A 24682-nucleotide genomic window follows, 5' to 3' on the forward strand; every position below is an offset into this window, starting at 1 on the left:
ACCTTATAGTGTCAGAGAGCTCAGCCCATTAACTCAAAGATTAATAAGAAGTCCCTTACACTCCAGGAATGTACAGGCTACTGGGGGGAAAGGATACATGAGCAAATAAAAAATGAAATGCCCCTGAAATATCTTAGTTTTTATAATTTATTAAAAATATTTATTATTAATAGTTTGTTACAAGATTATAATTTACAGTTTCACACCACACCCACTGCCAAGTTCTGTATGTCCACTCTCCCACCTCCAAAAGATAACCACCATAGTTCTAATAAGTCTTAGAAACTGTTTGTTTGTTTCTGTTTTGTTTGGATTTTTTTTCTTTTTTGCAAGTTCATGAAAATCAAATCTCTATATTCCACAAAGAGTGAATCTGGCAGTTGTCTTTCATCTTTTTACTTATTTTTCTAAGCATAGTCACCTCCATTTGCATCGATTTTGTGCCAAAGAACATAATATCATCTTTTTAAAAATTTCTTTATTGGGGGATTAATGGCTTATAGTGAACAGTAAAATACAATAGTTTGTACCTGCATAACATTTCCCAGTTTTCCACATAGCAATTCAACCCCCACTAGTTCCTCTGCCATCATGTTTCAGGACCTGAACCCATGCAATCCCCCACACTCCCCCCACACACACCAGAGGATTTTACTTTGGTGCAATACCCCAAACCCAGTCCAAGTTCTGATTAGTGTTTCCTCTTCTGATCTTGCTTTTCAACTTCTGCCTATGAGTGAGATCATACCACATTCATCCTTCTTTTTCTGACTTATTTCACTTAATATGATTCCTTCAAGATCTAGCCAAGATGAGGTGAAAACGGTGAAATCACCATTTTTAATAGGTGAGTAGTATTCCATTGTGTATATAGACCACAACTTATCCAGCCACTCATCTGTTGTTGGACACCTGGGTTGCTTCCATGTTTCGGCTATAACAAATTGTGCTTCTATGAACATAGCTATACACAAATCTTTTTCGATAGGTGTGTTTGGTACCTTAGGATATATCCCCAGGAGAGGAATTATAGGGCCATAGGGTAGGTCCAGTTTTAACTGTCTGAGAGTTCTCCAGACCGCTCTCCACAGGATTTGGACCAACTTACATCCCCACTAGCAGTGCAGGAGGGTTCCTTTGTTCCTACAACCTCTCCAGCAGTTGTTGCTGCTACTTTTTCTGATGTATATATTCTGGTTATTAGCTTCTTGTCTGATGTATACATGTAAAGATCTTCTCCCACTCTGTGGAAGTTCTCTTTATTTGTATGGTAGTTTCTTTTGCCGTGCAAAAGATGTAGTCTCATTGGTTTATATTTGTTTTAGTCTTCTTCATAATTTGATTTGTTTCACTGAAGGTGTCTTTAAAATTTATGCAGAAAAGAGTTCTGCCAATGTTTTCCTCTAAGTATTTGATAGCTTCTGGTCTAACATCCAAGTCCTTGATCCACCTGGAATTTACTTTTGTGTTTGGTGAAATATAGTGGTTCAGTTTTATTCTGCATGTTTCAACCCATTTTTTTCAACACCATTTGTTGAAGAGACTCCTCTTTCCCCATTTAATAGTCTGGGCACCTTTGAGAAAGATTAGATGTCCATAGGTGTATGGGCTTACTTCCAGGTTCTCAATTCTATTCCACTGGCCAGTGTGTCTATAGAAGTCACACATAATATTTTAGATTTTTGTGGTGTCTGTTGTGACATCACCTCTTTCATTTACAATCCTATTTTTTTGAGTCTTCCCCCTTTTTTGTTTTGTGAGAATGGCTAAGGGTTTGTTGATTTTGTTTATCCTTCCGAAGAATCATTTACCTTCATTGATCTTTTGTATGATTCTCTTATTTTCAATGTTATTTATTTCTGCCCTGACTTTAGTTATTTCAGTCCTTCTAGTTGCTTTAGGGTTCCTTTGTTTTTCTTCTTCTAAGTCTTTAAGGTATGCAGTCAGGTTGTTTATTTGAGCTTTTTATTGTTTCTTAATGTGTGCTTGTATGGCTATGTACTTCCCTCTCAGTACTGTCTTAGCTATGTCCCAAATATTTTGATAACTCATATATTCATTTTCATTGAATTCTCGAAACATTTTGATTTCTTCCTTAATTTCCTATTTGACTGAGTAGTTGTTGAGTAGAGTACTGATGAATTTCCATATTTTGAGACTTTTACTAATTTTTTTTTGTTTTATAGTGTTAATTTAATTCCTCTGTATTCTGAGAAGATGCTTGAGATGATTTCAGTGTTCTTCAGTCTATTGACACTGTCCTTGTGGCCCAGCATATGGTATGGTCTATCCTTGAGAATGACCCATGTGGACTTGAATAGAATATGTATTCCATTTTCTTGGGATGAATGACTCTAAAAATGTCCAATAGTTCTAGATTATCTATCTCTATGGGAGCCTGAGGACCTTTCACTATAAGTAGATTGTTTAACTTAATCACTTACTCTGTGACCAAGAGTTAAAACAGGGTGGAAGATACATTGCACAGTGGTTACACAAAGTAACTCCTATGCCCTGAGGGTCCAAAATCCTGGGCCAAATCCCAACCTCACCCTCAACTGGAGCTGAACAGAGCTACATTTTGTTTCCCTGTGTTTCTAAATAAATCCCTTTTCCCTAATTTATAACAAGAACAATGTGAAAAGGCTCCTACTATATAGCCACAACTCCTGACCACCTGGAGTACAGATTTTTCTTCTGAGTCACCTGGCCAGCTCTCTGCCCCCTGATGTCAGTGTATGGCTTTCTTGCAGCTGTTCCAGCTCCTGAGGGGCAATAGCAGTGGAGACCCACAGTTGTAAATTGGTGAGGCTTAAGTTCCCCTCCCTTCAGCAGTCTTCATTGATAAAACTCACACTGGAGGTGGTGTTTCAATTGGCAGACTATTGGACTGGTATGAGCCACTTCTGAGTAGATAGGGATTTTTAGCCCCAGGAATCTCTCCTTAAGTCCCTCTGTCCATGAGCCACATGTGTTTGCACTCACCTGTGGCTTGATGCGTTCCTAGATTGATCCTGATCTTATCTTGTTGCTATCTCAGGTGATCTTCTTTGTTATTCCTAGTTTAGTCAGGAAAGCAAAAAGCAGCTGCTGCTACTCTTTATTCATACCTCTGGAAGCTCAATATCATCTTTTTTGATGGAAGATGAGCATTTCATGGAATATATATCCCACAACTTTTTTAGCCAGTTATCTGGTGATAGGCATTTAGGCTGCATTGAGTCTTTGGCTATTGAGAATAATGCAGCTATGAACACACGGGTGTATATGCCCCTTCTAGTTAGTGCTTGAATGTCCACTGGATTTCAGAGTGGTATTCCTGGGTCATAAGGTAATTCCATTTTTATTTGTTTAGAGGCTCTTTATATAATCTTCCAAAAGAGCTATCCAATTTTCATTCCCACAAACAGTGAATCAGAGTTCCCTTTTCTCCACAACCTCTCCAACACTTGTCATTTCCTGGTTTGTTGATAGAAGCCACTCTCTCAGGTGCGAGATGGTATCTCAATATAATTTTAATTTGCATTTCTCTGTAGGTGAAGTGGAGAATTTCTTCATGTGTCTTTGGGCCATATGTATATTTCTTTAGAAAACTGTTTAGCTCTTTGGTCTACTTTTATATTGGGTTATGTTTGCTTCTTTTGTAGATCTATATCAATTCTGCATAGATGTTTGATATTAGTTGTTTATCTGATGTGTAATATGCAAATATTTTCTCCCATTTAATGGGTTATTGATCCTTGTATTGTTTGCATTTGATATATAGAAGCTTTTTAATTTCATGTAATCCCATTTATGTACTCTTGTTTAAATTTCTGATGCCCAAATACAACCTGATGTGAAGGTCCTGTAAAGTTTCAGTGACATTTTCTTCTATAAATTTTAAAAAGTTTCTGGTCTAATATCTAAATCTTCAATCGATTTTGATTTGATCTTGATGTATGGTATTAGGTGGTGATCTAGTTTCATTTTTCTACATGCAGCTGTCCAATTTTCCCAGCACCATCTGTTGAAGAGACTTTCATCACCCCATTAAATGTTTCTCAGTGTCTTTGTTCTTCTTCTTCTAGCGTTTGCCCTTCTTCTGTAGCCAGTCAACAGCGTCAGGTTGAGCCTAATGTAAACTTTCGAGACCTCCTTTGAATCTGGAGAGGTGGCAGTCGTTGACTATGTGGGTCATAGTCTGTCTGGAGCCGCAGGGGCAGTTCGGGTCGTCTCTGGCTCCCCAGCAATGGAACATAGCCGTGCACCGGCCATGGCCTGTTCGATACCGATTGAGGAGGGCCCAATCATAACGTGCTAGGTCAAAGCCGGGTTGACGCTTGCAGGGGTCTGTGATGAGGTGTTTGTTCTTTACCTCAGCTGACTGCCAACTCTGTTTCCAAGAGACTGGAACAGAGAAGTTCATTGTAGGCATAGGGAGCCAGATTGGGTGACGAGACATCAAGAGTTGGACAGTGTGGGCGAAGATATCCGCGTATATTGGCAGGTCCAGTCGAGCGTAGACATGGGAAATGAACTTAGATGAGGCCGCATCCCAACGAATATCTGACGAATATCTGGCGGGGCGATGTTGCTAAGAACTGGCAGCCATGGAACCGGGGTGGAACGGATGGTTCCAGAAATTATCCTCATGGAGGAATATAATTTGGAATTGACCAAGTGGACATGGGGGCTACGGAACCATACTGGGGCACAGTATTCTGCAGTGGAATAGCATAATGCCAGAGATGATGATCGTAGTGTGGAAGCACTCGCACCCCATGAGGAGCTGGCCAGTCTTGCAATGATGTTATTCCTCGCGCCCACCTTTGCTGCAGTTTTTATGAGATGATCGTGAAATGACAGAGTGCGATCGAGAGTAACGCCAAGATAGACTGGCTGGGCTTCATGCCGGATTCTCGTATAGCCAAGCTGCACATTAAGCTCACGCAAGGCCGAGGCATGGTGTAGATGGAAAACAGATGATACCGTTTTTGCAGTGCTAGGGATTAGTCGCCTTTTTTTTTACAGTAATCAGATATCAGAGACATGTCTTTCGTGAGTGTTTCCTCGAGGATGTCAAACTTGGATGCCTGAGTTGCACAGCAGATGTCATCGGCATAGATGAACTTCCTTGAAGAAGTTTCTGGAAGGTCATTGATGTAAATATTAAATAGCGTAGGAGCCAGAACAGAGCCCTGGGGGAGGCCACTTGAGACAAGTCTCCATCTGCTAGACTTGTCACCCAGATGCACCTGGAATCTTCTGTTTTGGAGAAGAAGCGATATAGTGTTGGCCACCCATGGAGGCAGGCATCTTGACATCTTGACTACGAGACCACGCTGCCAGACCGTGTCATAGGCTGCTGTGAGATCAACAAAGACAGCACCTGTCTTTGTTATATGTTAGGTGGTTGAATATGTATGGGCTCATTTCTGGGCTTTTGAGTCATCTCCATTGATCGAATGTCCATTTTTACTGCAGTACCTTGCTGTTCTGAGTCCTACTGCTTTGTAGTATGACTGAACTGAATTTGAGAGTGTGATGTTTCCGTGTTTTTCCTTTTTCCCTCAAAAGTGCTTTGGCGATTTGTAGCTTTTCATGGTTCCATACAATTTTTTTTAACAAATTGTTCAATTTGCTTTAAAAATGCCATTGTGGGGCCAGATGGTAGCACATCTGTTTGAGCCCACATGATAGAGTGTGCAAGGATCCACATTCAAGCCCCTTGTCCCCACCTGCAGGGGGAAAGCTTCAAGTGGTGAAGCAGGGCTGCAGGTGTCCCTCTCTCTCCTTCTCTTCCTCTCTATCACCCCTTCTTTCTTGATTTCTGGCTGTTTCTATCCAATAAATAAAGATAATAAAAATTAAGTGATAATGTGATTTTGATAGAGATTACACTGAAATATAGACTGATTTTGGTAGAATGGCTATTTTAATAATGTTTATTCTTCCAATCCAGGAACAAGGAATGTTCTTCCACTTCTGTATGTCTTTCTCTATTTCTTTTAGCAATGTCCTATAGTTTTCATTGTGAAGGTTCTTCATCTCCTTCATGAGATCTTGTCAAATGCCTTTTTTGGCATCAGTTGATATGATCATGGGAGTTTTCACTTTCTTTTTTGATGATATGATGAAGTACACTGCAATATGTAGTGTGAATGTCTGCCACTTTTCACTTTCTTTGCCTTAAAGTCTAATTTATTTGTTATAAGAATTGTTATTCCTGCCCTTTTGTTTGCATTATTGGCTTGAAATACCTTATTCCAGCCTGTTACGCAAAGCTTCTGTTTGTCTTTCTTTTGGATATGTGTTTCCTGGAGACACAGAAGGGTCTTGCTTTTTAATCAATTTCGTCATTCTGAATCTTTTGACTGGTGAAATTAAGCCATTTACATTTAGCATGATTATTAATAAATTTGGTTTGTATATAGCCCATATCTTACTTTTTAAAAAAGATTCATTTAAGTATTTTATAAGAGAGGGAGAAAAAGCCTGAAGAACAGAGCACCACTGTCCTCACACACACAACTCCTGCGCTCTTTCTGCTGAGCTACCTCCCTAGCTGCAAGATTTCTTTTTCAACTAAAAGGTAATGACATTTTTAACCTGTTATCAGTCTATGTGAGTGTAAAATTTCTTTCCAGTATGTAGTTGATTTTTATAAATTTAATGGGTTCCAGTAGATGAGAAGGTAAATCAGTAATATTTGTAATCCCTTTAAGCACCAGCATTTTAAATATCATATATAGCAGCTCTATCAGGAAATTTGAAGAAAATTCTGCCTGATTTTATAAATGAGGAAACTGATTTATACAAAACTTAAATGACTTGCTCAAGGTTATATAAAAATGAAAGCAATTAAATTTGCTTTTCATTCATTTCAAGTCCATTTGGAACCATCCTGGGTATCACAAGGTGTATCATGACTCAGAAAACTCACCTTATCCATTGCCTCAGTTTCCAAGATTTCATTTCAGGTTCTGCTCTTTATTTCACCTTCTTGCTGTGCTCCAGGACTCTTTCTCCTTTGATGAAACATCTTCCTGCCCCAGCTGCCCACCCTGGTCTTGCTAGACCTCCTTGGCCTTATGAGAGGCACATAAATAAATACTGACTCTCCCAGACCCAGACCTGGGAGACTCAACCTGCCAAGAAATTGGGTTAGTATTATATCTGCTTCCCTCTATAGTAAGTTGTTTTTTCTGGATTTAAATAATAATATGGGGGGGGGGTGAAATAGGTGGTGGTGCACCTAGTTAAGCACACATTTTGCCATTCTTGAGGTTTGAACCTCCACTCTCCAACTTCAGGCAGGACAATTCACAAATATTGAAGCAGGTCTGCAAGTGTCTTTCTATCTGTTTCCCTCTCTCTCTCCCTCTCCCTCTTAATTTCTCTCTGCTCTCAAATACAGAAAAATAAAAATAAGAAGAAGGTGGAATGGCTGGTTGGGGTGGTGTAATCATGCAGGCACTGAGCCCTGGCAGTAACCCTGGTGGTAAACAAAACAAAACAAACAAACAAACAAAAACAAAGGGAGTTGGCAGTAGCACAGCAGGTTAAGCTCAGGTGGCTCAAAGCGCAAGGACTGGTGTAAGGATCCCAGTTCAAGCCCCTGACTCTCCACCTGCAGGTGAGTCCCTTCACAAGTGGTAAAGCAGGTCTGCAGGTGTCTTTCTCTCCCTCTCTCTGTCTTCCCCTCGTCTTTCCATTTTTCTCTGTCCTATCCAACAACAACAACAACTACTACAATAATAAAACAAAAAGGGCAACAAAGTAGAATAAATAAATAATTTTTTAAAAGTAAATAATAATCATAAGAAGTAATACCAGTGACTCAGTCCTCGGAAATACAGGATATGCTGGCAGTGTGAGACTTCTACCATTGCTTTATTTATTCATTTCTCATTATTTATTTGTTTATTTGCTTGCTTATTTGTGTATTGAGAGAGAGCATAGCACTACTCCACCAAATTTTTATGTGGTGCTAAGGATCCAGCCTAGACCCTCACGCAGAAAAGCATGTACCTACCTCCTGACCCAATCATGGACCTCATCTTTTTACTTCTTGAACTTCACTGCTCTGAGCTAATTCTTTCAAACAGAAAGATACAGAGATACTTAGAGAGAGAGAGAGAGAGAAAGATATAACATAGCATAGAAGCCTCCTCCTGCACATTGGAGGCCATGTTCAAACCTGGGCTGAGCACATGGCAGTCAATAAATGACCTGTGTGACCTATCTTTGCTAGTTCATCTTGTTTTTGTTTTGTTTTGCTTTGCCTTACCTGGCATTGTTTTGACCCTCACTTCTCTGAACAAGTGTAGACAGTCTATCAAAAACACAAACACTAATTGAGCTGGTTTTCTTCATTGCACCATCAATGGGAAGACTGACACCATATCACAATCCTCAGCAAAATGAATCACAACACCTTTCTAAATTTTGTAAACTATCAGCCAAGCTGGCTTCTGTTGACAGGCCTCATATCAAAACCATGTGTACTAAACTGTAAAAACCAATAGTAGAGTATAGAAAGCAATGATAGCATGTAAAAGGAATCTTTGGGGGGATGATTGCAAGTACCTTCATTCTCTCTTAAGAAAAGTAGCCAGAGAGTTCTTGCCTGTGCATTACACTGCAGAGAGCAGCTGTGGACTTGACCATCAGCATCTGACCTTGGCCTTCACCATGCTATTTCAGTGCATAAGGACAGAAGCAAGTTTGACAGAGATGCTGAAACGATGTCTTGGGTTATTTTTTCCCACAGGACCTAACACTTACTAAGTAGTCAGAGAATTTGCAGAGGAAATGACAGAGGAGACTTGCTAGAGTTGAAACCTCCTGACACATGGCATACTTCTAAACCAAGCTTTACAAAAATCTTAATTAGGGAATATATTTCTTCAAAACATCTCTCTTGACACCAGGGTTTAAAGTTTCTGCCATACACTTCTCAATTGCACTCACCTCTCATGCAGGAATCAGAGTCTGTGGTGGAACCAACATAGATGTGGCTCCCAGTCTGGTCCTCGCAGGGAGTAGCCCCAAAGGCAAGCTGTGGAGAGTTGGCTCCTGCAAGTCACCAAGGAGACCTACAACCCTGCTTTTAGAAAGCCCTCCAGGGAGAATGTTTGCAGAGCTTGGACTGGTTAAGAAAATGAAGTTCTTAAGGCTTTTCCTTCAGGAACTATGCTCCAGAAATCAGGTAGTGATTAGGCAGTTACTTTCCAAATGTGACTTCCAAATTCTCAACAAGGAAATAATCTCTTGCCTGGAAGATGTTACCCACTCCCCCCTCCCTCCACTTCTTCTTCCGCTAATGCCTAAATTTAAATTCCAGCCAAGTAGGGAAGCAGTTTTGTAGGTGTCTCTCTACTTCTCTATCACCCCCTTTCCTCTCAATGTCTAACCAAATAAAAGAACAAAAGAGAAAAAAAGTATAGAAGAAGTTGGAATTAGCTACCCCACTTTCATTTTCTCTGTTTCTTAATCAATGTCATCTCATTTGTTTTTGTCTTTCCCTACTAAACAGCACTATGAGTCTATATTCCAAATTGTCTTCCCAATCATTACTAAAGCAAGATAATCATTCCAGAAACAGTAGCTGGAAAAAGTCAGGATAGTGATTGTTTTAGACTAAAATAGAGTGAAAGAATGAAGAGTCTGACTTTCTGGTGTGGTGGGGCAGGCTTCCATGTTTCTCACAGTGCGGTAAATCACATTATAGAGTTAAATCTGGTAGAGGTCATACATTACCAAACTCAGCATTCCAGGCACCCTGAGTTTCCACTTGCTGGAGTAAGGAAGTTTCATGCAAAATGAAGGAATGCTACAGGCGCCTCTCTTTCTCCCTCCCTCTCTACCTCTCCCTTTCTTCTCAACTGTTCTTCATCTCTATCAAAGAAAGAAAGAAAGAAAGAAAGAAAGAAAGAAAGAAAGAAAGAAAGAAAGAAAGGAAGGAAGGAAGGAAGGAAGGAAGGAAGGAAGGAAAGAAAGGGCTTCTGGGAATGGTAGTCATTGGACAAGCTCTTAGCCCCAGAGATAACCCTGGGGAAAATATGAAAAAAGAAAAAAATTAAACCAGAGGGTCTCTGGGCTATAGCTTACCCTGTAGTGCACACACTTGACCATGGTTCAAATCCCCAGTTGCCATATTTGAGTACCTACACAGGAGATAGTTCAAGAACTGTGGAGCAGTACCATGGTACACTACCATCTTTCCCTCTCTAAAAAAACATTAATAAAAAGAAAGCGAGAGTCTACTGTGAACTGTGAAGTCATATAGGCATGAACCCCAGTGAAAACCTTGGTAGAAAAAAATATATAAACAAAAACCAGAGGGACATTTCTCTGACCTGAGGAAACCTCTGTCACCATGAGTTGTTTAATTTAGTTCAGTCATGTACAATATACAACAAAATTCCACGTCTTAAACACCACTTGCCCACTGACTTTCTCATGAAAATAAAGTTAACACAGGATAGGTTCTGCTGTGTTGCTTGTACTCCCCAACCACTGGGAGAGTGTCCACTATGTTGATTAATCTTATGGGTCAGTAGACATTCAAAATATATAGTTGGGTGCTAGGTTAAACCATCCCAAGAAGTGCCAAAGTAGCATACTAATTATTTTGACTTAGGAAAATACTGATGAATGAATGAATGATAACCCTAAATGTCATGTCACTTTATTCTAAAAGCGGGACTTGTCTCTGTTCCCCACCTCATCAGTGAAAGCAGAAAATAAATCTTGGAGATTCCATCTCTATACAGAGATGGAGAGACCTCTTATCTTCAGAGACAGAGATGGGAAGCTATGTAAACAAATTCTGCTCAGCTCACTAAATTAGTTGTATGCATCACTTACAAGAACTTCTGTATCCTGTCTGTTGCTAAGATTTATTGCTTCTTTGTCTAAAAACTCTATCAACTGACTGGTCCCATATTTCATGAACCTCCACATTCCGAAGATTAAATGTGTCTTTTTTATTCTTGCTAATCTCTCTTGTGTCAATTTATTTTGTAGTCAGCTAGAGAAACTAAAGGAGGTATGGGTATATGCCCCCAGACTTCTCCTAAAACATAATATTCTAAATCAAATTTGACAAGTACTGGATTCTGTTCCACCTTATGAAATAAGAACAGGCCTTACAGACTCTTTCAGTCTCATATAGGAAAGGTTTAATCCAGAAAACAGCCAACTTCTAGAGGTTTCTCATACTAGGAATTTTTGGTGTCTAATAGTAAATAACTAACAACATTGAAAATGGTGGTGCAGTAACAATAATAGATTTCACCTAAAAAAAATCACTTTTGAGTATGAAAAATTTTTTCTAGGTGCCTTTCTGTGTGTGTGCACATGCATGTGTGTGCTTTCAAAAGAATGCAAAAGTTGAGAAAGAATATTCTTACACTTTTCCAAATGACAAATCCAAGTTTTCAAAAAAAAAAAAAAGTAATAATTTGCACAAGGTCAGCTAGTAATTATAGTCAGAAATTTATCCTGGGTGACTCCAAGTGGTCTACTTGGTAGAGTACACATGTTACCAGGGATGAAGACCCATGTTTGAACCCCAGGCCACTACATGGAAACTACAGAGGAAAGCTTTGCCAATGGTGAGGTGGTGCTGCAGTGTGTCTCTTTTTGTTTCTCACTCTTTGGCTAGAGAAAAGAAAAAAAAAAAAAAAGGCCCTTGGGAATAGCAGAGTCATGCAGACATCAAGCCCCAGCAATAACTGTGGTAACAATAAAAAGTGATATCCCTTGACCTACCTAGTTCCAGAGCTTGAACTCTTTTTAGCATGACACTTATTTTTTGCACATTTTTATGCCCTCTACAACACAGAACTCTATTCCCATCAATAAATATGACTAGTACTTTGTATAGGTCACATTCCAAGGAGGATACAGGAAAAGTCACAGGTCCCTGAGATAACAGCTTTCACAGGGGAGAAGGGAATATATGTAGGTGAGTTCTGTGAGTGACTTCTTTGGAGTACTTTCTCCTAGATTTGCTGATGAGGAGGATTCAGGTGTGTCCTGTAAATCAGCCCCCAGCTGTCAGCATGATGAATCATCGCATTTTATCCCTTAGTAATAAAGTTCCAAATATCTTGATTATTTCTTAAATTATATCCTAGTGAGTGCAAGAACTTAAAAACAAAAGAAAAAACAATAGACAATGGAGTTAGACTATATAAGACGTGCTTTCCCCCCTGGTTTTAATTAATTAGTTAATTTTTTTGTCACCCTGGTTATCACTAAGGCTTGTTGCCTGCACTAGAAGTCTGCAGCCCCCAACAGTCATATTTTCCCTTTCTATCTTTCCTCCCTATCTCCCTCCTCCTCCTCCTCCTTTTCTTTCTCTCTCTCTCCTTTCCTAATAGATAGTAAGGAAAGAAATTGAGGTGGGAAAAAGAGAGATAGAGAAGGAAAGAGAAACATCTGCAGTACGACTTGACCTTCATGAAGCTTCCCCTCTGCAGGCAGGGAGAAGGAGCTCAAGCCCGGGTCCCTAAGCACAGTGATGTGTGTGATGTGTGCTCAGACCAGTGTCAGCACCCAGCCCTCTAAGCTGTGCCTTGTGCCTACACAGAGCATTAGGGAGCACAGATGCAGAATCCTCAATGCGTGTGCTCCCTAATGGCTCACAAAGGGTGTAGTTAGTTAGGAGAAATATTACAATGTGAGTCAAAGAAGAAAAAAAAATGGTTTTTTTTATACTGTCAGGTTTACAAGACCATACAGAGGGTAGCTCCCCCACCCCCGCCAATTCACACCCCCTTTCTCTGCAAGAAAAATGTTGATATGACCATGAGAGGGGTCTGAGGTGATATTATTATTATTATGTTAAATCTCTCATTTGGCTAATTTGAATTTAAAGAGGAGCTGGAGTTCAGGAGAAATAAAGAGGCATAAGAAAAAAAAAAAAAAACCTGCTGCTTTCTTTGATTCTGTCTCTAGTATCTAAAACACCACAGTCCTATCAGTAAGGGAAATAAACAAATATGCCATATATGTACAAATGAATGGTGACCTGAGAATATGTGGTTCTTATGGTGAGTTTTAATATAACTCCTCCAAAAGAATGAAAAGGATGTTGGGGAAAAGACTGTGTGTGTGTGTGTGTGTGTGTGTGTGTGTGTGTGTGTGTGTGTTACATAAATATCTTCCCAAAATATTTATATGGTTAGTAGTAAAAACTAAGAGCATGCCTTCTGTATTGAAAAATTATGTCTGAGGCCAGTAACATTACTTCATAAGAAAGCCAGCCACATTAATAAAATTTCGTTATATTTGTCTAAGTCTATACTGTTTCCATATTCCTTCTTTTTGATAAAAGAATTCATTGAAATTTCTTTACATAACTTTTTTTCTATGTAATTTAACCAAAAATAAAAGAAATTGCAAGAAAAACAGAATTTAGGAAAATCTTTCAGAACAGAGGGTTAGAAAACTTGGATTCAAGTTTTTGCAAGGGGTATGTCTGGATATGTAACCTTGGGTGCTGACCTTAACCACTTCACCCATGAGTTCCCTCATTTCTAAAATAACTGTTGTAAGTATAATGGAGCCTGGTTTATTTTTTTAAAAAGAATCAACTAGCACAAACATATCGGACAGCAGCTTTCCATCGTAACTACATAACACTGAAGGGCTATTTTATTATTTAATACAACTTTGATATTTTTTATGGTCAGAAAGACCGTACTTTTCAATAAGTATCATGCTACAGTTAGGTCTTCCACATATTTGGAAATCTTTAGAATGACATAATATTACAACTCATTAAAAAAAAAGAATTGGAAAGGACCAACCAGTCTTGAAATGTGGGATGACAACTTCTTTTAACCAGCATGAAGTTAACCCTTGAAAACACCATCTACAGTCCTGTGTTGTAGAAGACAGTGAAATAAGACCCTAGATCTGGATGCATGAGAACTTTGATCCACACCAGCCAGCATGGATGTAGGACAAGGGAGTGGTGTGCACTTCTCAAGTGCTGTTACTGGGTCTTCTTCCAACGTGTCCATCTGGCTGGTGACAAGAGCTCAGCTTTGTCAGTCAGAGTTCAAGGCACCAGTATGCCAGGCTAGCTTCGTGGGCGGGAGATAGAGACGACCAGAAACTCATGGCTGAGCTGAGAATGCAGTTTAATCTTTATTCACGAGTGGGCAAGCAGTCCAACAACCTAATCATAACACGATCCTGTCCTGCCTTTTTCTCCTCCGCTGGCAGAGTCCTGAACCAAGGAAGTACGTAGGATAGGGGACAGGGAGAAGCAAAAAGCGTGAAAAGGCAAGGACTAAACCAAAATCTCCCAGAGGCAGGGGGAGTGAGACCAAACCAATGTAACAGAATGATCATGTAAATAGACCATAACGTCAAGCAATGTAACAGAAGGGATCCCAGAAGCAGAACCAGAAGCATACCAACACAGCTTAAACTAAAATTGGTTTGCTTGCCCAACACCACTCAGACAATCTAGAAGTTGGACAAAAGAATAAAAAAGAACCAAAGATTATCCAACTCTTTAAGCTGTAAGTTCCTTTCCCTCTAATGTGTCCAATTTAATTGCATTGGATTTCCATTTTACCACAGCTTGCTTTCCTTTGTCAAGCCACTCTTTACTGTGATCCTATGATGAAGACAAAAGTAAAAGCTTCATGAAGTTGAAACCAAAATGTTTGTTTTTAGAGTTGGTTGGTTCCCATCTTGTTATATAACATGCATTATTTCAAAAAAGACTATTTAACCCCTAAACAAGATATATCAAAAGAGAGATATACAGACTACAAACTCCTGTAAAACCTCTATCCCCTGAAATGATGGAGCGATTCATAGAAGCAATTTAGGTAAATAGAAAATTTTTTATAGGTATTTCCTACTGATGTATGTGATAAGCCAGAAAATGAGTGAGATGTGCTCACTGCACGCTGTGCTGTCAAAGGCAAAACATATGGAAGGAAAGTGATATAAGCAAAAGGGAAAACACTGTATCTGCATTTCCTTCAATGGCTTATGTTCAATGCACACTATAGGTCTTGTATTTTCCTCCTTTGCATGACTGGGCACATCAGCAGATATTGTAAGATAAACACCCACATCCCATATGTGAGAATCACTTGGTTGTCCTTCTGCAGCAATAGCAATACATTTAATCATCTGTAGAACTGACTTGGAGTTTTACAGGTGGTACACATTTATCTTCCCTAAGAAAATCAAAATTCCCCAGTTTTCAAGCAGAGCTTTATTTACCTCCCAGAAGTATTCTTAAGACCTGCTAGAAAGAAAAAGTGGCCCCTGTGGAGATATTTGATTTGTGTATTATCCCTTCTCTCCTCGGCATGTAAGAACTCTGAGTTAGAAGAGACACAGGAAGCAGCCCCCTGTGAATGTTCTGGAGGAGACAGATGTTCATGGTTGGCATACCCACACCGTGGGGCAGTGCCAGTGTTGATGGTTCTCCCTAGTGCAGGTGCCTCATGCGAGGACCTGAAGGAATTTTTCTAAGGACAGATAGTAGATTCAATTTATTAGAAGATAAAACAACAGATTCTCATATACATTGTGAAACATAATCTTTTAGTATTTAAGCATAACTACTGCAAATGCAGTAACATGCTAGACAATATTTGTTGATTTGCAATTTTAGTTGAGGAACAAATTACAAGATTAAAAGTCTATTTTAGTTGAGGAACAAATTACAAACTTTGAAGTCTATTACAGTAGAATGTGTCTTTGAATCCAGGCCCTCATTTTGTGTGTACATAGGGCTATTGTTAAATATTCATGAGACTGCTGGGCTCTGGAGATAGCATAATGGTTCTGCAAAAGACTCTGAAGTTCCAGGTTTAGTCCCCAGCAACACCATAAGCCAGAGCTGAGTAGTGCTCTGGCATTCTCTGCTTTTCTCTCTGTATTTCTCTCTCTGTATTTCTCTCTCTCTCTCTCTCTCTCTCTCTCTCTCTCTTTCTCCTTTCTCCTTTCTCCTCTCTCTCTCTCATTAAAAAAATAAAAAAGGCGTTGGGTGGTAGTGCAGCAGATTAAGCACACTTGGTGCTAAGTACAAGGACTGGCCTAAGGATCCCAGTTAGAGCCCTGGCTCCCCACATGCAGGGTTGTTGCTTCACAGGTGGTGAAGCAGGTCTGCATGTGTCTCTCTTTCTCTCTCCCTCTCTGTCTTCCCCTCCTCTCTCCATTTCTCTCTGTCCTATCCAACAATGACAACAACACCACCACTAACAATAATAACCACAACAGTAACAAAAGGGAAAATTAAAAAATAAAATAATAAAATAAATGTAAAAAGGTATATTGTCCATGAGACTATTTTTGCTTTTATAATACCACACTAAATGGCCATAAGTATAGAAAGAGGAAATATGATGTGCAGCTCAAAACAGGTGCTAAATAAATAAGCAAATTTACTACATCATGATTGCAATAGGAAGCTGGTGTTTGCCCTCCTCTAGAGGAAAGGACAGTATCCCTAATTGATCTAAATTGTAATATATATATATATATATATATATATATATATATATATATATATATATATATTATCCAGCACTATAACTCCTTAAGTTGCATGAACTGTCTCTCAGCTTATATCTCAAACCATTCTGAGTTCAGTCTGTACCACTAAGCAATGTTTGACTTTAACTCTACAACAGCATTTCTATTTTTAAAAATTTGGCTGTATTTCCCCAAACAAAATCTCAGTGATAATCAAGCTGATCAAACTGGAACTTTGCCAGAATTCTCCTCAGCCCCAGCTCTCTGCTCTGTGTTGTCTTAAGTCACAACCAGGGGCCAAGTGGGGGTGCACCACACTGAATGCACATGCTGTCGTGCACAAGGACCCAGGTCCAAGACCCCAGTCCCCACCTGCAGGAGGAGGAGGAAGCATCATGAGCAGTGAAGCAGTGCAGCATGTTTCCCTTTTTCTCTCTCCCTCTTGACTTCTCCCTCCCCTCTTAATTCTTCTCTATCCTATCAATTAAAAGCAGGGAGGGAGGAGGCGCAACCACAGTCCCTGGCTGTGTGTCCAGTGGTTCTCAGCTACTGTGGCAGGAAAGCTCAGAGCACATTTGGAAATAGATGTGCACCATAAACATTGAAATTATGATTATGCATGGGGGCTTACTTTGAGGGAAGGTAGAGAGACAAACATCCTGAAAAGCAAGGGATATGCCTTCAGCTCTCATTCCCTAAATGTCACTATCTCTTCCAGGAAAAAGCTAGAGTTCTATCTGTTCCTTGTTGTTCTAGCAGGAGTGTGTGCTATGTCTTCTGCACAATGTTCTCTGCTCAGCTCTGTTTTTGCATAAGGCTATTGTGTACTTCATTGGCCTTAGCCCGGGGTGCATCCCAACTTCTAGGTAGGCATTACCTAGAAGATAAACACTACTTATAAAACTCTCGCAGCCTCAAAACCTGATAGTCTTAGCAGGACTGAACAGAAGTCTTAAACCAAAAGAGATTGCGCATCTTTCCCAAGGCCACACACCTAAGATGCAGGATCTGTGTCTATTGGACTCCAAAGATCATTTTTCCACACTCCAACAAACTTCCTCTCAAGCAAGTGATACTAATCTCGTCAACAGATGCTGTGTGCTAAGCATTGTGGAAAGTCCAAATATAAAAAAGGCACAGCCTCTATTTACAGGAATTTACAGTCTGCTTGGGTATAGGACCAAGACTGACACATTTCAATTTGTGTGTGGGCGCCCTGCCCCCATCAATTCTCAGAAAGCAGCTGAATATCCTAGAATCCATCTCAATTCTGACTTTATCTACCTGAGGAGAGCATCAGAGTCCACAGATTAAGGAAAATAGTCTCAGGAGCTAAACTCATACTTCATTCCCACACCACATATCAATCAATCACCAGGCCAGGTGCTTCTAATCAGCAAAATACAGATTAGCGGTTCCAAGGGTCCCATCCTCACATGTTACTTATTTTACTAAAACAGCACACAGAACTCAAAGAAACATTTTTATTAATCTAATATTAGTCAGATTAGCATAAAACTCTTTAAGGTCTGCCTTACGGGGTCTTTTACAGAGACTTCATTACATTGGCATTATTGATTAAATCACTGGATATTGAACACTGGTTAAACTCAATCTCCAGTCCCTAGAGGGTAGGAGATGTATGAGCTGGTTAGCTCCTCTGACAGCTGGTATCCACCTTGTTTGGCCTGGAAAGTCTCCAAATGTTATTCCATTAATATAACATCTTGATTGCTCTCACCATTGGGGAAACTCCAAGGGTTTTGGAAGCTCTGTGCTATGGACCAAATGTATTTTCTGTAATAACTCACAACGTCACAGACCTCAGAAGCACAAATCAATCCCAGCACAGAAAACTTGCTATGTGAGTTTAGAGGTGGAGAGACCAGTGAGGGCAAGGAACTTTCAGAAATTTTGGGTGAAAGATTATACTTTCTCAAATCTTTATTTATTTATTTATTTATTTATTTATTTATTTTTTACCAGAGCACTGATAGGTTCTGATTTTTGGTGGTACAGTGGATTTAACTTGGGACTTCAAGAGATTATACTTTTTCTACTATAAAGAATGAATTAGATTAGAGTATCAGCAAATTTTCCTCTACTAAGTACTAGCTAGAAAATATGAGAGTCTTTGCGGGCCACACAGTCTGGTAAATACTTAACTGCAATTGAACAGAGCTGAAGTATAATGACAACCATATATAATAGTAATCAAGAGAGTTTGATTGTGTTCAATTAAACTTATTTACATTAACAGATGGCGGAATGAATTTGATGTGCAGGCTATATTTTTGTCCATCCATGATGGATTTGACTCTAGATTTAATTACAAACCTCTTGAAATAGCCTAGAAATGTCCACCTGCCTGATGCCACAGAGAAATTAAGACTGCACTTAAGCCTTTCCTGTGCAGGGCAAAATCTTTATTTTGTAATATTGCATTGTATGAGAATCATGCAGAGGGATTCCTTCTCTCTAAGTGAGGTGCTTTCTTCTCCCTTGTAGATTCCTTTATATACCCTGGAAGATGGGAAAGTGGCTAGAAAGTTTTGACCCAGATTTTCAACTTCTTCTGAAGATATTTCTCCTTCCCATTTCCCACCAGAGATCCTTGTTCCTCCCTCTAGGAGGGACTGGGGGTCTAAACAGATGGTTTCCCGAGATTATTCCATGCTTTTAGTCTCAGGTACCACCTACTGGCCTTTTGTGGTTCAGTTTCACTCTTAGTCTGACCTTCAAGTCCTTTCCAGTTGGTTTGAATGAACCTTTTAAATCTATGCACTTTTCAATAAGCAAAGAATACACTCAGCTTGTGGAGGCAAGAACTGGTTACTCAGCTGGGTGGTGGCACACCTAATAGAGCATATAGGTTATCATATGCCAGGATAGGGGTTCAAGACCCCAGACTCCACCTGCAGGAAGGAAGATTCACTTGCAATGAAGCAGTACTGTAGGGGTCTTTCTTTCTCTTTTCCCCCTCCCTCCCAATTCCTCTCTATCCTATCAAATAAAGAAAAAGGATCAAAGGCAGCTACTAGGTGGTTTCACTCATATGTAGAATCTAGAGAATGGATGCACATGAACTTTAGAAATAAATAAATGAATAAACAGAACTATAGTGTTTCTCTTTGGGAGGTGTAAGGGTGATGTAAAACTATACCATGTAATTTTATAATCTTGTAACCCAATATAATCACACATAAAAAAAGTACTGATAATTAAGAACTGTGTAGCAATGGCCACAAGGAGCAATGTATTCGTAGTGCAGACCTATGATAACCCTGTTGGCACAAAAAAGTAAAAATAAAAAAAATCAGAAGGTGATATCCTACATAGAGAAAAACCTGCTTGTCCAAAAGAGGGGTTTCCTTGCAAGACTGCAAAGCAACTGAAATAAATTTGACTCTAATAGCAGAGCTCTGAGGACCAGACTAACAGATTCACACCTTAGGCAATGGAAAAAAAATTAGGTATTAAAAAAGGAAAGATTTTTTTTTATAAGTTAAATATTTTTGAGACCAAGGTTTCACGTTAAGCCTGAAAGGTATTGGTGCTAATTATATTTGTGGTAGGCATGGAGATGCATTACCCCGCACACCACCCTGTCAGCGGTCATGTCCAGCAGGTGAAGACGGCAGGCAGCATCTGTCCTGCTGTGTGTTCCTGAAGAGACGCCAGCACTCAGAGGGGTATTCACCTGCAGCACTCCATACCTGATGACCAAGAGAGACCAGCTGTGAAGGAACAGGAAGTGTCTTTGCAGATGTGACATCAATTCTTTGAGGTTAATTTGGAGGGCCTCAATTTTGAAACAGTAGAGAGACAGTAAGCAAAAGAAAAACAAAACGTAGATGAAAAACTTGTACAACATTTCTGTAGAACTCCAAGGGCTTCCACAGTCCATCACAAACTTCCAGGACAAGCTCTCTTAGAAGGATGCTCTGCAGTATTATTCCAATCCTTGATGTCACATCAGGGGTGTAGTGCAACGGGGGAGCCTGTGATTCACGTGCCCTTGCTTCTCTTTCCAACACCAAAACCACGCAAACAACACTCCCTTCAGAGGTGGGGGCTTTGTGGTTCTTGTGTGACATTTTAATCATTCCATCTACCCAGTGCTATTGCTGATAACCATTTCTTCATGGATATATGTTCTTCCCCTTTATGGATTAAATTTTGTCAAACTCCTAACCTCTAAGACCTCAGAATGTGACACCATTTGGAAATCAAGTTACCACAGATGTAACTACATATGAGAGGTCATTCTGAGGTAAGGTAGTCAGAAAAGCCAGTAGTACTGGTGGGCTTCTTTTTCTAGCGTTTGCCCTTCTTCCGTAGCCAGTCAACAGCGTCAGATTGAGTCTGATGTAAAGTTTCGAGACATCCTTTGAATCTGGAGAGGTGGCAGTCGTTGACTATGTGGGTCATAGTCTGTCTGTAGCCGCAGGGGCAGTTCGGGTCATCTCTGGCTCCCCAGCAATGGAACATAGCGGTGCACCGGCCATGGCCTGTTCGATACCGATTGAGGAGGGCCCAATCATAATGAGCTAGGTCAAAGCCGGGTTGACGCTTACAGGGGTCTGTGATGAGGTGTTTGTTCTTTACCTCAGCTGACTGCCAACTCTGTTTCCAAGAGACTGGAACACAGAAGTTCAGTGTAGGCACAGGGAACCAGATTGGGTGACGAGACATCAAGCTTTGGACAGGGTGGGCGAAGATATCCGCGTATATTGGCAGGTCCAGTCGAGCGTAGACATGGGAAATGAACTTAGATGATGCCGCATCCCGACGAATATCTGACAAATATCTGGCGGGGCGATGTTGCTAAGAACTGGCAGCCATGGAACCGGGGTGAAACGGATGGTTCCAGAAATTATCCTCATGGAGGAATATAATTTGGAATCGACCAAGTGGACATGGGGGCTACGGAACCATACTGGGGCACAGTATTCTGCAGTGGAATAGCATAATGCCAGAGATGATGATCGTAGTGTGGAAGCGCTCGCGCCCCATGAGGAGCTGGCGAGTCTTGCAATGATGTTATTCCTCGCGCCCACCTTTGCTGCAGTTTTTATGAGATGATGGTGAAATGACAGAGTGCGATTGAGAGTAATGCCAAGATAGACTGGCTGGGCTTCATGCCGGATTCTCGTATCGTCAAGCTGCACATTAAGCTCACGTGAGGTCGAGGCATGATGTAGATGGAAAACAGATGATACCGTTTTTGCAGTGCTAGGGATTAGTCGCCTTTTTTTACAGTAATCAGATATCAGAGACATGTCTTTCATGAGTGTTTCCTCTAGTATATCAAACTTGGATGCTTGAGTTGCACAGCAGATGTCATCGGCGTAGATGAACTTCCTTGAAGAAGTTTCTGGAAGGTCATTGATGTAAATATTAAATAGCGTAGGAGCCAGAACAGAGCCCTGGGGGAGGCCACTTGAGACAAGTCTCCATCTGCTAGACTTGTCACCCAGATGCACCCAGAATCTTCTGTTTTGGAGAAGAAACGATATAGTGTTGGCCACCCATGGAGGCAGGCATCTTGAGATCTTGACTAGGAGACCACGGTGCCAGACCGTATCATAGGCTGCTGTGAGATCAACAAAGACAGCACCTGTCTTTAAATTCTTCTGGAATCCATTTTCAAAGTAAGTTGAGAGGGCCAGGACTTGTTCGCAGGTAGATCTTCCTGGGCGGAAACCAGCTTGGGCGGGTGATAGGAATTTCTCTGTAAGAGGAGAAATACGTGACAGAAGCAGCCTCTCAAGGAGTTTGTAACACACGGAGAGGAGAGAAATTGGTCTATAGCTGGCGGCCAGTGTTGGGTCTTTCTTTGGTTTCAAAACTGCTATTATCTTCGCATGACGCCAAATTTTGGGCATAGATTTGGATTCCAAGATGTGGGACAGGAATGTAGTGAGCCACTTCTTTGCCGCGGGGCCCAAGTTAAGAATGAGTTCTGGGGTGATGTTATCATAGCCAGCAGCTGTTCCCGGTTTAACCCTCTTCAAAGCGTCTTCCAGTTCAGACAGTGTAAAGGGAGAGAGTTTTGGAGATGGACAAGATAAACGGAAGTGGGATGACCACTCATGGGAAATTTCTCTTTTCCAGACTGGGTCGATCTTAGCACGTCCAACTTGAGTAGGTGACTGGCCACTGAGTTTGGAGATACGGGAGGATGGGAGACGGGAGAGGACTGGCTACCGGCAACCAGACTATGAAGAAGCTTCCAGGCCTTCCTACTTGAGTGGGTGAAGTTCAGACTTTCCATGAGTTGTTGCCAGCGGGCTTGGCGTGCTGCATCCAGGGAGGCAATGAGATGGTCAGCCACATCTGGGTCCCCGGACTCATCATACTGCTTTAGTAGTTGCTCGCATTCAGCATCAAGACAAGGCATATAGTTAGCACGTCTCCCATGAGGAATAGCTTGGGAAGCTGCTTTGAAGATGGCTTGGCGGAAGTGCCTGTAGGAATCTTCAGAGGGGATAGAGTTAATTGGAATTGCAGGAATAGATTTGTTGGTAAGATCACTGAACTTTGCTTTCCGAAACTTCTATCTTAGTTTCTCCGAGCACAGAATCAGTGGGAGCTGGAGACAATGTGGATGATAGCTGGGCGGTGATGACTGTGCGGGAAGATCTTGAGAACTTGTCTTGTAGCAGGAAAGGCTTGGCCATTGACTGTGCTAATCCAGCACAGGTTGGGTGATGAGTCTTTATTCCATCTAGCACTGTGAAAAGAGCCTGGCTGTTTGGGATTGTATAATAGGGAGAGGTCATTTGCTGAAGCCCAGTCGGCTAAGATAGAGTCGTCAGCACGAGTGGAGGAATATCTCCAGTCTTGGTGATGACTATTAAAGTCTTCAACGTAAACGGCTGGGTGATTCGGGCTAGGCAGGACCTCATTATCCCATGAGGCACTGGGAGGCTTATATACGTTGACAAGCAATAGTTCCAATAGTAATGGAGTTGTAGAAGGTTGAAGAGGCCGTATGGTAAACGTCCGCAAGATACAATTTAGCGTAGATGGCTCGGCCATGTTTAGGATGGAGATTATAGCATATTAAATCGAATCCACTGATGGTGAATCGAGCAGCTTCATCGACTGCTATATGTGTTTCTTGTAGGCAAATAATATCTGCCTGATGCTGTATCGCCAATTGACCAATAAGAATGCGTTTGGCAAAGGACAGCCCCTCAACATTAAGTTGGAGGACTCGAAGAGCAGGACCAACAGCTTGAAAGCTGTCAGGAGCTGCTTGTTGCTGGCTTTGAAAGTGACTGGGATCCATGTGGATTCAGTCGGCTAGGAAGGATTGTCAGTTTCCCGAATGAATGGGTACTCACGGGATACACCACGGGAAGGTCGATCCAATGCATCCCCTGGTGGGCTTATCAAAGGGAACACAACTACCAGAAAAATGCTCTCTGAAGGTGACGGCAGAAGATGGGGTGATGTGCCACAAACCAAGGAATGCCAAAGATAGCCAAACAACTGCAAGTGAAGCCTCTTCAGATAGTCTCCCTCATAACCTTCCAAAAGAATGTATCCTGCCAACAATTTCATCTTGGAATTCCAGCTTCCAGAATGAGGAGCTAGACCTTTTCCTCACTTATGCCACCTTGTTTATGGTACTTGGTCAGGGCAGCCTTAGAAATGTGACATATACACCCCAAACTCCATCCACCTCACTGTCTGTGACCTGAGAACAGAATCTGTGACAATTTTGTTTTCATTACAAAAATCAGCTTTAAAAAATTAAGCAGTAATATGGCAGATTATGAGTTAGTAATAAAAGCCCATATTAGAGTTCTCACAGCCTTTTTCACATTATCAACTATAAAAATCTTATTTTATTTACAGATTGAAGGATTGTGTGTGCTTTTAGTTTAATAAAAAAACTAAAACACAGAGACTGGATCAAAAGTAGATACACAGAGGCAAAAAAAATGTAGGCAGATAATCAGAAGCACAATAACAACATTTACCTAAAATATAAAAATTATGGGTAAATTAGCTAACAGGAACATCTGATCATGCTGAGTTTCCTGAATGCAGAGAAAAATAAACATGCCAGGTGAGCAGTTCTGCTTTGGTCTATCTTTAGATAGAAATCACTGTGTATCAAATTGTTTAATGTATTTCAAATTATGACCTTCTTGCTAAGATT

This window comes from Erinaceus europaeus, chromosome 14 (assembly GCF_950295315.1).
Source record: "Erinaceus europaeus chromosome 14, mEriEur2.1, whole genome shotgun sequence".
Classification (NCBI taxonomy): Eukaryota; Metazoa; Chordata; class Mammalia; order Eulipotyphla; family Erinaceidae; genus Erinaceus; species Erinaceus europaeus.